At 43.6% G+C, this 14,885-nt stretch overlaps 1 long non-coding RNA gene across 1 annotated transcript; it reads right to left on the bottom strand.

The window, feature by feature from the left end:
• Positions 1–9,908: 9,908 nt before the first annotated feature.
• On the bottom strand, positions 9,909–13,566 carry LOC129381110 (uncharacterized). The gene is made up of 2 exons (XR_008609342.1): positions 13,458–13,566; positions 9,909–11,185 (listed from the first exon to the last, which is right to left on the bottom strand). It is a non-coding gene; the product is annotated as an uncharacterized lncRNA (long non-coding RNA).
• Positions 13,567–14,885: the final 1,319 nt, after the last annotated feature.

Below are 14,885 nucleotides of genomic sequence, written 5' to 3'. Positions count from 1 at the left end.
CGCGATTCGCTAATGATCGCTGCGGCTATTTGGTATCCGTCCGAGAAGGACATTCGTGACTGGCCATTTAAGAGGCATGTTGGCTGGTCTGTCACGCTCGAGCGTTAACTACATTTTCCCACAATGTTCTGTTGGCATCGACGTGCTGATCAAATCGACTTCGCGCATGGCACGCAGTTTCACGTTCGTGCTCGCAAAACAAATCGAACATGCTCACCAGTCACCCTCTTTTGTATAAACGGCCCAGCGCACTCAAAAAGCATCAGGGTAGAATGGCATTGTAGACGTAATTGGCTAAATATCTCTTCTTTTTATTCTGGAAGTGTACAGTGCTCAGCGGTTGAAACGCGATACTCGGACCGCTTGGTGGTCGGTGCGTTTTGCGATATCGGTGAGCGCTGGATGACAGCTTACACGCTGGGGTGCCAAATTCAGTCACACTGCATCACAAAGGCCCTCGCTTCCACTGTATATGTAGGGTGTTTCTTTTTTTTTGTTTGTTAGCTGTGGACAAAAGTTCTAAACATTCTAAAGGTTGCCTGTGGCAGATAGTACAATTATAACACCGCACGGGCTGCTGAAAAGGTGGTATCGGCTCTTAGATGGTCTGGCAGCGACCGCAGTTTAAGTGAGCGTAGCGGCCACAAGCGGCTGCTGGGGAGCAACCTGCACTGAGTCAGGGACTTCCCCTTGGATGACGTTGCGCAGAGTGGATGGCAAGGGAGTGGCAGGCACCTGAGTGAATGGATTCCAGGCACAGCTGTCACGCTGCTTCTGAGCGGACAAAGGCCTTGATCTGCGTGATCAGTGACGCTTTGTCGGAACCACAATGCATTTCGTCGGACAGTATGAAAATTTAAATCTCGAAACTGGTGCAGTCCTGAGAATTCGTTCCATGTGGATACGCCTTGCGAACTCGCCGTCTATAATTCGTAGCTTGAAACATGCGCCGTACAGAAAATAATCAAAAAGGTAAATTCTAATTTCTCGTAGCACTAACGGTCGCCCAATTGAATAATTTAGATCAGGGGTTAGAATTGCGCTATCTGCTACACTCTAAAAACTAAGGGAGTGCCGGGCACTCTCTTTGAGGGAGTAGCTGCTTGTCCCATATTTCACTCTCTTTTCGAGAGTAGATCGACCCTCTTTGAGAGAGAGTAGGTCAACTCCTCCTGACAGAGTTTTGTTACTCCACCGCAAGGGATTGCTAGTACTCTTCCGCAGAGTGATAATACTCTTCCCACAGGGAGTGCTAGTACTCTTCCGCAGAGTGCTAATACTCTCCCCGCAGGGTTAATAGTACACCGCCAGACCGAGTACTTCTACTCCCCCAAACAGAGTGATTGTACTCCTTCAGAACAGAGTGCTAGTACTCTTCCCAATACCCTCTTAGCCAAGTCCTGGTCACGCATGCAGGCAGGAAATCAGATCAAATTAGGGCCGCTGATATGCTGTTCCCTAGGCGGCTCCTCAGAGACACTGGCCCGATTCCAAGCGGCCTTTAGAATAGGCGTGAGCAAAGTTATGCAGGATTTTAAGGTCATTTTTTCCTGGCTATTTGCTGCCTACCGTGAGGCGTGACTGCTCTGAAGCGGCCTATGCGTATGCGTCACGAACGCCACTCAGGAGAAAAAAAAGCGAATTAAGACTTATTCTGCAAATATCTTCGCAAATTTCACAATCAGGAGTCACACAATCTAATTAGAATACAATTGTCAAGGGAATCACATACTTATCAAGAATCACAATGCTCTATACATCATGTGAATTCGAACCCGCGTACACTCGCATTTGTACAATTCAAAACACACATCATAACCATTACACCACAGCGCCGCCACGCCCAGTCGTGTTCTTTTAGAGCTTATATATATACCAAACGTATTTGATGAATCGGCTGTGGTGGGTGGGGTTTCTCTGCAGTGTGCTGTGCTGTTGTGTACTGGAATACGTGTGCGTTTGCATCATTTCCATTCCTTGCTACGACTAACGAAGGAAGACAACGTAGACGACAACGTGAGAACTATTCACGGCTTGTCGTCACCGCAGGAAAATAACAAATGTGCCGTTCAGCTCATGATCGAGTGCTTCTCCAGTCCATGTTCTCCAAAATACGCGGATACAAAGTATTGCGCCAACCATCCACGTATGTGAATTTAATTCGCGCGTATACTGGTGAGCAACTGCGACGCCAGTACCAGGCATTTCGACGTGCCTCACGCTGCCGTGTAGGCGTTCTTTTCAAGTGCATTAATTTAGAGTTTGGTTCAGTCCGCTGTGAGCTGTTGTCCTGCATTAGCAGCGGATCGTTAGCGTTTTGAAGCGCATGCATTCCAGCATTTGGAGACTGCTTATGCCGATAGCCGCGTCAAATGCATTGGCACGCATGTTTAAATGACTAATGTGTCCACTTGTTACGCGTGCACTGCTCGTATCCTGTGGCAGTGCTCGTTCTAAAAGCTTCGAAGACCATCTACACTCATGCATGTGTTCAATTTATATATGCACAGGATGGACTTGCCGGCTAGTTGGTTGAGCATTTTAGAAGAAACAGCGCAACACAAGGACGACGCAAAAACATGCCACACCACGAAGCGCTGGTGTGGTTGATGCTTTTTTTCGTCCTTGTGTTTGCGCTGTTTCTTCTTCCACGATACACGCACACCACAGGTACGCGAAAGTTTCGGAGCATAAGTGGTTAACTCTGTTTTCCCCGTTTTCTCTCAGTGTCAATGGCACAGTGCGTTGCCCGGAATTGTGCACGCTTACCCCCATATGCAGAAATGCATCATAACTTGAAGCCCATGCTTGACTTGATCTAAACGACGCAAGTCGTGAACGCACCAAAAGAAACGCAGTGAGCGTCTTGGGGGACGTTCGCACCAGGCGTCGTTTATATCAAGTCAAGCATGAGCTTTGTATTAAGATACATTTCTGAATACGGGGGCTAGACATCTGCTTCTTCCAGAAAATGTCGAAGAAACGCCCGCCAAAACCAGGCACATTCGTAAACTTAACTAGGCAATACGAAGCTCCATAGAAAAAAAGAAAAGTGGTATTAAAAGCTTTCAGTATCTTTCTTTACTCCAAAATAGTTGCGCTCTCGTGGCTTCACTGTACAGACATAGCGCAGCGTTAGCTAGAAAGCATGAATTTCCTAACTCCATGCCAAAATAAGCTTGTAAAATTATTTAGGTGCTAGAATCCAGGGTTTGTAGCGATCCTTGAAAATCCTTTATTTCTAAAATGCCATTTTCAAGGCATTGAAAACCCTTGAATTTTTAGAAGTACTGGAAAGTCCTTAAACTTGTACACTTGGCTAGACTTAGCAGACATTGCCAAGCGCTTTTTTTCCCTTCTGTGACACTCTTTCGCATGTCACAGAAAATTGTCTCTGGAGGTAATAGAAGGAAAGTGACATCCTTAAAGTTGAAATTACAAAGGAGCTGCAGATACCAGTTTTATGCACATGGAACCGGCGACAAATGTGCTTGGAGACACAGAAGCAGGAAGCTCAACAGTTGAGGCATTCGAAGAGAAGCCGTGAAGAGTAAATTGAGAGCGACAGACACAATAAAAAGAAATTAGAAATGACTATTGCTTATATGATGGTGAAAAAAGCTGAGGCAACAGATGACATCACATACACTGTCAAACCAAACAGTATTCAAAAACTGCAAATGTTGCAGGTCCAAGTAGTTAATTGTGCTATTGCAGAAAAACTGAGCGCTTTCTTGAAATGCTTCCTTGTGTGCGTTTAGTGGCGGGCGGTGAAAGGCAAATTAGCAGTCTTTCAAATGTTTGAAATCACTGAAATGCGATTTGTTTTGTTTTCTTTTGTTTGCATTAAAGTTAACGGTGTTCTTGAACAAGTTATTGCCTGTCCAAACTACTACACACATCGCACGAGGTCCTTGAAGTTACTGTGTCGGGGCCTCGAAAGTCCTTTAAAACCATTGAATTTTTTTCTTCAATATTGCTACGAACCCAGTAGAACAACTGTCATGGAGTAAAAACCTTGGCTGAACAGGGGCTTATACGCAGAGCACAGGAAGACTAGAAATGCAGTAGTAGGCATGGAGGGCCCTGAAAAAAATGTGCCACATCTGCTCGTCTGCCTTATGTTTCTGCACCGACTGTCGCATTTTTAATAGAAGTGCACTTTCTGTTCTACTCCAATAAACGCAACATTACGAACTCCAGTGTGGGGCAGTCCTTCAGCCAGTGCAGAACCTTTTCTGTACATCCGAGTCAGCTCTGTCATTTTTCCAGCATTATAGTACAATATTTGTTAAACTGGTTTAGCAGAATATGAGCCGTATACTCTTAAATTAGCTGTTTATTTGTATGCACAAGTGCAGGTCCTCAGTTTGGTTGCATAACAAATTGCCATACCTCAATAGATACAAGAAACAATTTTATTACAGTTTAATAAAATCCAAACAGTAATAATGACAACAATATAATGACATACATTTCACTTGGTACGTATACAGCCCATGTCTTGGCAGTGTATCAATTCAACTATACACCGCAAGTACTGTGTCCTGACCACTATTATTCACATGTGTAAAACCATCGCAGCAATTCAACAAATATCACAGTAATTAGTGACATACACTTTGTAACTGCTTTACATGAGCATAATGTATACAAATGGTCCCTGTGTACCTACACATGACTAGTGCCACCCGAGTACTATTACTCACAGGTGTAAAACCAACAAAGCAGTTCTTTAAAAAATATCACAGCGCTTAGTGACGTACATGCTGTAACTCCCTTGTAGAAACTTAATACAAACACGTGAGGACACAGAAAGCTAGCAGTGGGCATACATGGGAATACCACCGCCTCAATACTAATTCACAAGTGTAAAACCAACCAAGCAGTTCTTTAAAGAATATCACAATGCTTAGTGACATACATTTTCTAACTAGCTATATAAGCTTTATACAAACATGAGAACATACACAAAGCTAGCAGTGCACCCGCATAGAAGTGCGGCCATCTGAACACGATTATTTGCAAGTGTAAGCTCAACAGAACAGTTCGTTATAGTGACGCACATTTTGTAACTGCCTTATACAAGCTTAGTGCAAGCACAAGAATGCAGAAAAATATAAATTAAAAACTTGCTCTATGCATACACAAACAGATCAACACAAATGGTAAACACCGCTTTGAAGACAAATGTGACTGTGGCAAAGCGCAGTGCTGTGCCGGTTGAAATTGCCACCCACAAAAGTATTGAGCAATGCTTAAATCACAGGCAATAAAGTGCTGAAAGACTGCGTCTCTAACGTAACTATTTTAATTCAAATTTCTTGAATATAGGGCTCGCTTGCAGATAAGGCATCTGATCCAACTGACCTGATTTTACACCTGCTACATGCATACAATGCACTCAGATATAACTGGTAATAATAATTATAAAAGGCATTTAAAAACTTGATAGTATGATGAAGATGCATGACTAGAAAAGTTCTGTCCCCCTCGTACTTGTTAAAAAGGTGTAAGTACGACACATGTTCTTTTTTTCCTCAATTTTTGCATTAATGGACAGCCGGGAACCTCGAACCGACACAAATAAAAAAGATACTGCTATGTTAATAGTGTTATGAATAATTTTTTGTTAAAGCTTTTTTACAGACAAGTTGCAGTCTCGTTTCTGGAGGTTGAGCTGTATCTTGCAAAATAACTTGAAAAGTGGTCACATGGGAGCATGACACTATATCATAATGTTAGTTTCAGTTGACTCTCTTGCCCTACAAGTCGCTGCTCACTGTGGCCAGTGATGTAACAGCAGTGTCTGTGTGATTTTCATCACACTTCTGTCCTATGCCATTCTTACCAGAGTTGGCGGCACATAGATACCCAAATTTCGATAGTGTTGCTTTCTCAGGTGGTTGCTTTTGATTTGCTCAATATCAGTTGGCACTTCAGCTGCATCAAACTTCTTTTTTACCTCTTCAACAACAACATCAACAACAATCTTATGACACCTGTGTTGTCCTTCTAGTTGCCTACAAAGACCAGTCAATCTAGCAACAACACTGACAGTCTCTACTATCTTGTAATGGGGGAGAGGTGTGTCCCACCATGTGTTCCACATTGTTGTCACTATGTGGGCTGGCTGGGGAGGCAACAACTGTAATATGTTTGCATTTGCATATATTAAAGTGATGCTTGTACTGTGTTATAACACCTAACTTAGTCTTGCACTTGCTGCACAATAACACTGGCTCACAGTCGTGGTGAAAAGCTTTTGTATGTTGAGCAAATGAGTTGTATCCACTACAAAAAAGTCAGTGATAGCACACATGTTGCTCTACCAGGCCTGGTGTGGTTCCTTCTGACACTGCTGCTGATGCTGACGCGCTGCTGCTTGCCTCGTACACTGTTGCAGCTGCAGTAGACATGGCAGTCTCTGTATCTATTGCTGCCGTGTCATCTGTCATGGTAACTTCCAAGTGGTATCGGGCTCACTTCTGCAACAGAGATGTTGTTTGCCCCTTGAGGGCTCTCATGATCAGGGCCAATAATTTCGTAGGCATTGTCTCCTGCATCGAAGAACCAATAAGAACAGCATGAATTAATAAACATAGCTCTAAAAAGTACGGACATCAAGACTTAACCACAAGCTTTGCACATAAGTGACCGGGCTTAATGAATAATACTTGCAGGAGGAGTTACACAATTGTTTGTGTATATTACAGTAAAGCCTCATCAGAAGATATTCAAGAGGCACGGGAAACATGTCTCTCGAAACCAAAAATTTTGAGACACTGAGGAGCCAGACTAGATCACTTTATTATGCATCATCACTAAAGTATGTTTTGATATATCTGAAGGAATAAATGCTCAGGGTGGCTTAAAGGGCCCCTAAACCACTTCTCGACATTTTTTGAACATTTCAAGTAAACACGCGTATCGAAATCAGAATGCCGTCACGATCGACGAAGCCAAATGCCAGAGTGCGTAGCACTGCCGGAGCACCACAATATGAAGAAAATGACCCCGTGCGCCTCTCTGGACCTATCCTGCACCCCCCAGTTTGTCCTGACGTCACCAGGCTGTCTCTGATGATGTCACCAGTTTCCGGTGCTGCCGATTGGTCGAACGAAAGTGTACGACTGCCGGCAAGGCCTGCAAGCAAATACACACACTCCTTCTTCCTCGTCGCGTTGCGCGCGATGCCATTGTGGGCAGCCAATGGGGGCAAAGAACAGAAACGCCAACAGAAGGGTCTCCCTATGAGGCTCTTCAACACGAGTCACCATACAGTTCCGTTGTATTAGCGCCACCCCTCGCAGGACGATGGGCCAGCGCGGCAGCAACAGAGCTCGTTGGTGTTGTCCTGTCCCGTAACATTTGGAGGTGTACTAGGCAAGGAAAAGACGATACTGTCCATATGGCGTGTACCAGATGAAAGAGTAAAATGAATGGGGACTACTTTTCGATAATCAAACACACGTAGCTCCACTATTACTGCACCGTTTCGAAAAATTCTCGTGGCTACCTGTTCATTGCCTTATTGTGTAGAACTGCAACACCGCAACTAAATTTCAACCTCGGTGGTTTAGGGGCCCTTTAAAGAAGACATTCACAGCTTTTTAGTGACTGTAGATTGTGTTAGCTTCCTTCCCAACTTCTGGAAGTTAAACACTTCACTTTGCAAGCCTTGTTGCTCGCAGTACCTTTGAGGTGCGCTTAGACGCTCGTCAGCTTCAACTGCCGACACTTTCTGCCCTGCACTGTCCTCGTTGCCCTCCTTTTCTGGTTCATGCTAAAAGAGACATGCGCGATTGACTTGTGTAAGGATTGCGTGATCTTTACGCCCTTCGGAGCACACAAGATGCACAAAGTGAATGTGTCTGGGTTGTGTCCCTTCGAAGTAGTGAATACTTAAAAAGTCATCCTTAGTAACAAAGGTGTCTCTTGTATACAGTATTGTTAACGTGGCAAACATTGGAAAACCAACCAAACCATTTTCAGATGTCTCTTACAACCAAGTGCATCTTGTAATGAGATTCTACTGTACTGAATATTTTTCAACTATGGATCATCTGCATGTACATATAGTCACAAAGACATGTTGTGTGGAATGCCGAATCGGGAAACGGTTCGTACTCTTACTTTTTGTCCCTAACATAAGCAGCTGATAACAATATGACAAAAAAGCAGGCAATGAGGCTAGAATGGAACATAATCCTTCAGCTCTAAACAGTTTTTTGGGCCCACATCATTCCCTCATATGACATAAGGAAACAACTTGATTGCAGTAATGGCTGCATGTGATCTGAGTTGATTGAAACAAACTATACGTAAGGTTGTCCTGTATGTAATTTTATCAGAGTGCTTTTTAGATGTCCTGCTGGTGATCCTGGCTGCGCGATGCTTCTCATGATTTTTGGCACGATTCCTTTTTTTCCACTCCACTTTTTTTTCAGATTTTCTCCCCTTTCCCTTCCCCCTTGTGTAAAATAGCACACTTGAAGTATCAAATCTGTTGAACTAACGTGTGTATCAAACCTGTTAACATGTGTGCTTCTCTGTGGTCTGTGTTGTATTTTTGCGCTGCACAATTCAATTCAAGATGAAAGATGGAACGTCCCTGCCTTTAGTTTAATTGTGTGTGTGTGTGTGTGTATGTCTCTCTCATGTTTTGAAATATATGTACATTCAGGAGTGCCTGCATGCCCTTCTCTCCTGCTCCAGTGACGAAAAGGAGAGCCTGTTTATGTACCATAGTAAAAAATTCAAAGGTTTTCGCTGTGCCCATTACATCCCTTATCATATGAATCTGTCACAATACAGAGTAGCAGTGGTCCATAATACTAGCCCATCCCAACATAATTACAAATTAACACATACCGACATGCTGCGAAACAGCTGTTGCAAAGCCGCTGGTGAAGGCAATTTCCGCAGCACTGCAGTGGTACAGCCGAGTTCCACCTGTATAGTGACAAATCCATATGCGTGTTAGCAACTCGGTAGTTGCTGATGGTTTCATAAGCTTTACACTACACAATAAAGTAATCTAGACAACTTTGTTGGAACAAATGCACATAATTAGGACACCACTTAAACACTAACACGATTAATTGCCCCCAATCTCTCACTCACTAAGGGATAATACTACTGATACATCGGTGGAGAGCTCAGATTAACACAGCCCATAAAGGACAAGCGTTCTTTGAGGAAAACAGCTATAACAGCGGTTAGTTTTCTTGATCATTTTATGTGGTAGCTTTGATTTAAATGTCATGCAGTACTATAAAATACGAAGTGCCACATTTCTAGCAGCAGAAGGCGTCGTCAGGCTCATGGTACAACAGATTTTTGCACTGTTTGTCAGTGAGCCGAGACATACAAAGAAAACCGAATTCACACATACATATACAGTGTCAAGTGCACTTCTCCTTCTGAAAACGTAGCCACTAGTTCCAATGTTGCTGAAAGGAAAGGCTATATAAAGTGCGAGACTGCATGGAACTGCCACTTATGACTGTAAATGTATGGTCTGCTGATTGCAGAGGTAGTCACATGCTATTTCTAGTCTCTTTTAGAAGCATTACTAAAGAATAAATTAAAATCTATTCATAAGTCACGAATTTCATGCATCCACAGTTTGGCTAAATAACCTGTGAGAAAAAGACATGTTTACCTGGAATAGCAACCTTTTTTCCTGCTGCAAAACTTTCCTTCGAATTAATGAAATAACTTTACAGCGTCATAATGCGTTTCTCGCAACTACTTGCCGGCAGTGGCAAGTTAGTGTTTATATCCGACTCATTGGGCGACAATACTGCCAAACACAAATGCTTCACGAACACGAGAACACGTCCCTCGCAGAGAATAGCAACCATATATGCCTCTGTGAGACATGATCGCACCTTTGTGGTCAAAATGTACTTTAAAATGACATCACCATCTCATTAAAAAAAAAAAAAGCCTCCGTACAAGGCAGCCGCCAACTGCATAATGTGAAATTGCAACTGATGTCCACTTACTGGTGGCCTGTGTTTGAGTCACTTTTGGCAGTTGACTGGGTGCTGAGAAATGCACGTCCTGGGTTGTCCCTGCAAAACATACAGGGTTATGTCAAATGTTGAAAATATATATATGCCGGCATTTCATCAGTCGCAAAACAAACGAGTAAACTAATAAACAACTGTAATGTAAACAGAGTACACATCATAAGATAGGCTGTAAACTGTTAATGCATTACGCAAAAAACCTAATGCATAGGAAAGACTATATGTATACACACGAAGCTGACACACAATTTAATTCGCTCTAGGTTTTTCCGTGCAGTATATTCAAATTATTTGTCTCGTGGTTAGAGCAAAATTAGTGTAAATTACGAATTATCTACCCTGGAAACTTTTCTTCAATATGCACCTGTGCGCACTTCGAACGAGTAGCGTTGTAAAATTTACGTACATGGCATTTAACATAGTTGCTGAACACGGATTTCCTTTGCCCTGTGTCGTGTACAGTGAGCTACATATATCTGCCCCCCCCCCTCTTTTTTGTACTTGCCATACTGCGTGCCACTGCACCTATATGCACGTCAATAAACCTCACGACACAGAAATAAAAAAAGCGCCAATCACCCATGCCTGCATGTTGTAGTGGGCCTAACCTAACCAACCATGGGCTGTTGCTTTTTATAGTAAACACAGGCACCGTGCTCATTGCAAGTATGTATCATGTCGCTAAGCAAATATGCAATTTCATTGTACCACTATTTTTTTATCACATGGATATATCTGTTGAGAGGCAAGACAAAACGCAGTCACTTCTCAGAACTAATCAGCTTTCTTAAAACACATTTTTAACTTTTCAATGACACTTGCTGCTATGTGTTTGTCTCCAGAGAGCATACTTGATTTGAATTTCCAATCAGAGACATTACATAAATATACCATGTTAAGATGACTGCCTGGAGCACGTGAGAATTTTCATCTTCGTGTAACATACTGTATCTTGATTTTGTTGACATTTGGTCAAATGGTACACCCAATATACCCACATACTAGTTTTCTTGTCCAAATAACATGCCAATGTATTTTGATTTTTTGGCATTGGCTCCTCTGCACTACGTGAAGTCGCGCTGCACTGGCTCTTTCACATCCTCGTGTCCTTGCAGCTGCCTTCTTGCGTTATATAAAGCGGGTGCCTGAAAAATATCGTATGCAAAAGTCAACACAAGGGCATGGTGCAAAACAACATCAAGACAGTCAAGGCCATGGCAATAAAAAAGTCTTAGCTCTTAGTCTTCCTAGTGAAATGCATGCAAAACATCCAAATGACTGCAACAGTCGACTGCTAAACTAACTTCAATTTTTAGATTTAAGCAAAAAAACAAATAAACCACAGTTCATCCTTGTTTTTCATGAATGTTAGAATACTCCTGCTAATGAATAGAATATTGGTCATTTTCAGACGTCATAGGTCTGTCATGAGTCTGGTGTATCGCAAACACCACTTGTGACACATCCTAAGCACGTGCCCAGTGTGCCCGCCCCCCCCCCCCCCCGCACCATCCCTGGTTGTGCCACTGCTGAAGCCATAATTTGAGGATTATAGCTGCAAACATGATGCTCAGTAGGGATGAAAATATTGTCCTTCAGCTCAATGGATATATGGATGTGCCTATAAAAAAGGGCAACAAGGCTTGTTATGGCAAGCTTACCACATTTCAATACTAACAAGTTCACTGCGGCCTGCATCTAAGCTTACTAAAAGGCATGAACTTATTTTCATGCATGAGGTGCGCAGTGGAGTTCATTTTTGACAGACCCGACTACTGCTGCAGTTTGAAATCTAGCATTTTAGATTCTTGTAGGCATGTAAAAGTTGCAGTTAAACCGCAGTTATTAGTTTATTACACCAACCTATTGTTCTGTGTACGACAGACTGGTAACACGGAATTAAAGCAACATTTCATTTTGATATTTTATTTCTCTACTAAAAATATTCAAGCGATAAACACATCTTGATCTGCCACGCTATAGCAAAATGCACACATTACGCTTGTAACCCCCAGAGGAAGGCTGATTTAGCTGTTCATATGACATAACTCTGACACGCCAACTCATATTAGCAAAGGCACAGGCATGTCCAAAACAATAAGCGTATGCAAAGCGCCCCTGCAATTGTAATTTCACAGAGCAGCCGTTATATTCGATGCCGATGCGTAACTAGCTGCTCGACAATTCACAGAGTTCGTAGACATAAGCATCCTTTCAGTTTCGCACCGTGCACGAAAACCGCAACAGGAGACAAAACCAGACCTATAATCACACCATTTCAACATGAGCAAAAACAGTTGTCTTAGGGATAAACACTGTGAGAGCGATTTAGTGCGCGACGGCGACGAGCGACGGCTTCGAGCGACAAAACGGGCCGTCGCTTGAACAGATGGCTCGGTTCTGGAAATCTAGAAATCGTCGCTCGTCGCCCAGAAGTGCTATGAGCGACTAGCCAATAGCGCGAAGCCGGAACTGGATGTACATACATCGCTCAAATACTACCGATTGTCGCGCGGAACGAGCAAATGATTCAATTTTTATACGTGCAAGGATAAGAACGTACTGCAAGACCTCCGGAAATATTTTATGCTACTTTTTATAGTAAAATACATCAACGTAAATTACTAAAGCACGCGTCACGCGTGACTGCAGCCCTCATGCCGACAACACCGGGGAGGCGTCGCTCAAAATCGTCGCTCGCACGGAGTACGACTTGTAGGCGACGAGCGAACGCGACAGCCATCTCCATCGCGTCGCTTGTAGCTGCCGCGCGCAAGATCGCTTATATGGGGTTTATACTTTTTTCAGCATAAAACATGGATTCCTCATGCGTTTTCAGTAAGTTCAAGATAACGCGCCCAACTGACCTCTTGCAGCATGCAGCTGAATGCCTGCGGCAAAGTTTCTAACTAGCACTGGTGCTGCACGTAACTTCAGTGGTCGCAGATTCCCGCTGCTCAAGACACCGTCAAGCGCGCGGTTTATTTATAAAAAAAAGCATGCTGCCAGCAAAATGACGCCTTCTGTTATGTGATTCCTTAGTTCAACAGCGTTCCGTACACAGTATACTGCCAAACTGAATAAATTCAAACACACAAAACGCACGCTAATCACGCTCCGCATAGGCTCGGAATCACAGGCTGGTGAGCGAACCATTTTAAGCGTCATCTCGCCTGGCGTCTTATTGAACATACCATAGTTCTGGCAGCGTTTGCGATCTTTAAAGCTCTTACGGACAACGACAAAGTGATAAAATCACATGCAGTTATCGCGACGACTGGCTTTTTCGATTGACATCGAGAGACACAGCGCGTATGCCTAGTCCTTTGTCAATCGCGTCGGCTAAGCGCAGCGACGACTTCCTGGCGATAGCATGACATATACGGACAATGTGCACCTAAGTTAGAATTCACTTACCGTGGAGGATTTGCTGTTATATCCAAGGCATGACGAACGACTGTCGTGTTTTCGTGGCGACGCGAGATAGCTGACATACGATGTCCCTTGGCTGGCCTTTGCTGCTGCTGTGCTGCTCGGCGGACGGTCACCCTTCTCTGGTGCTGTGTTGTTCCGCGATCTTGAGCGCGCGCGCGCGCGGTGGAGCCACTCCGAGTGAAAAAGTAGAGCGCTCGCTACGCGTTCCTTTGAACTGCGGCGGCCTGTTCTCTTAGAAGCAAAACGATGTGTTCTTTCCTCAGCGTGCATGAATGATACATTGCCATGTTCGGGGCCAGCCACCTACAGTTGAAGCAGAAGATTACGCTACGTTTTGTTTTCTATTGCCGCAAGAGTCTCTCTTTTCTATTGTCGCAAGAGTCTTTTCACTCTCTCTATCTGAAGGGGAGAGTGAAAAGCACATTTCACTCTCTCCTTGGTGACAGAGTGAACAATGCATTTCACTCTCCTCGACATTTTGCGAGAGTAAAACGACGCTTTGAAGAGTGAACCGGCCGCTTCACTCCTGCGATACCCTTCCTAGTTTTTAGAGTGTACAGCCAATTTTTCTTTAAATTTGGTGTAGCTAAAAAAACCCTATATAGTATACTGCATTAGATCGGTGTGACAATCACCGACCATGGGCACGAAAAGCGCCGGCTGCTATGCTCTCCGAATTTCGGGCTTAGGATCGATGAACACTGTACATGTGTGCACCTGAGATTTAACAGTACGCACAATACATAAAACAATCTCTTTTGTACAACGCGCAGATGTACTTTATGCAAAAAAGCACGAAACATTTATGAGGTCCCTCACAGGCCCCGATTTACTACAGTATAAATTATGAACTAAGAGAAAAGGAAGCCGAATGTATGTGCGATTCTTCTTTCAAGAGACTAATGAGGCTACCACAACCATTAATTTCTTTGTGGACAGTGAGCTTCAGCTGACAAAGTAGCACCTCACTAGACAATATTCCTGACATTCGAACTTTACCCAGACACAAAGATACACCACACAAGATGATCTGTTCATCACCGGCAAATATAATCTACTTATCCACAGGGGTGAATCGTTCATCTTCCTAACTTATTCCTTACAAGACACCCGCCGTGGTTGCTCAGTGGCTATGGTGTTGGGCTGCTGAGCACGAGGTCGCGGGATCGAATCCCGGCCACGGCGGCCGCATTTCGATGGGGGCGAAATGCGAAAACACCCGTGTACTTAGATTTAGGTGCACGTTAAAGAACCCCAGGTGGTCGAAATTTCCGGAGTCCTCCACTACGGCGTGCCTCATAATCAGAAAGTGGTTTTGGCACGTAAAACCTCATAATTTCCTTACAAGACTAAATATTGCTCTGCGAACTTGACTTTTAGTCACACTACAGCAGGCTTTATCGTCGGCTA

The sequence above is a fragment of the Dermacentor andersoni genome, chromosome 1 (assembly GCF_023375885.2).
Source record: "Dermacentor andersoni chromosome 1, qqDerAnde1_hic_scaffold, whole genome shotgun sequence".
NCBI classification, from domain to species: domain Eukaryota; kingdom Metazoa; phylum Arthropoda; class Arachnida; order Ixodida; family Ixodidae; genus Dermacentor; species Dermacentor andersoni.
This window is presented reverse-complemented; position numbering and strand designations above follow the sequence as displayed.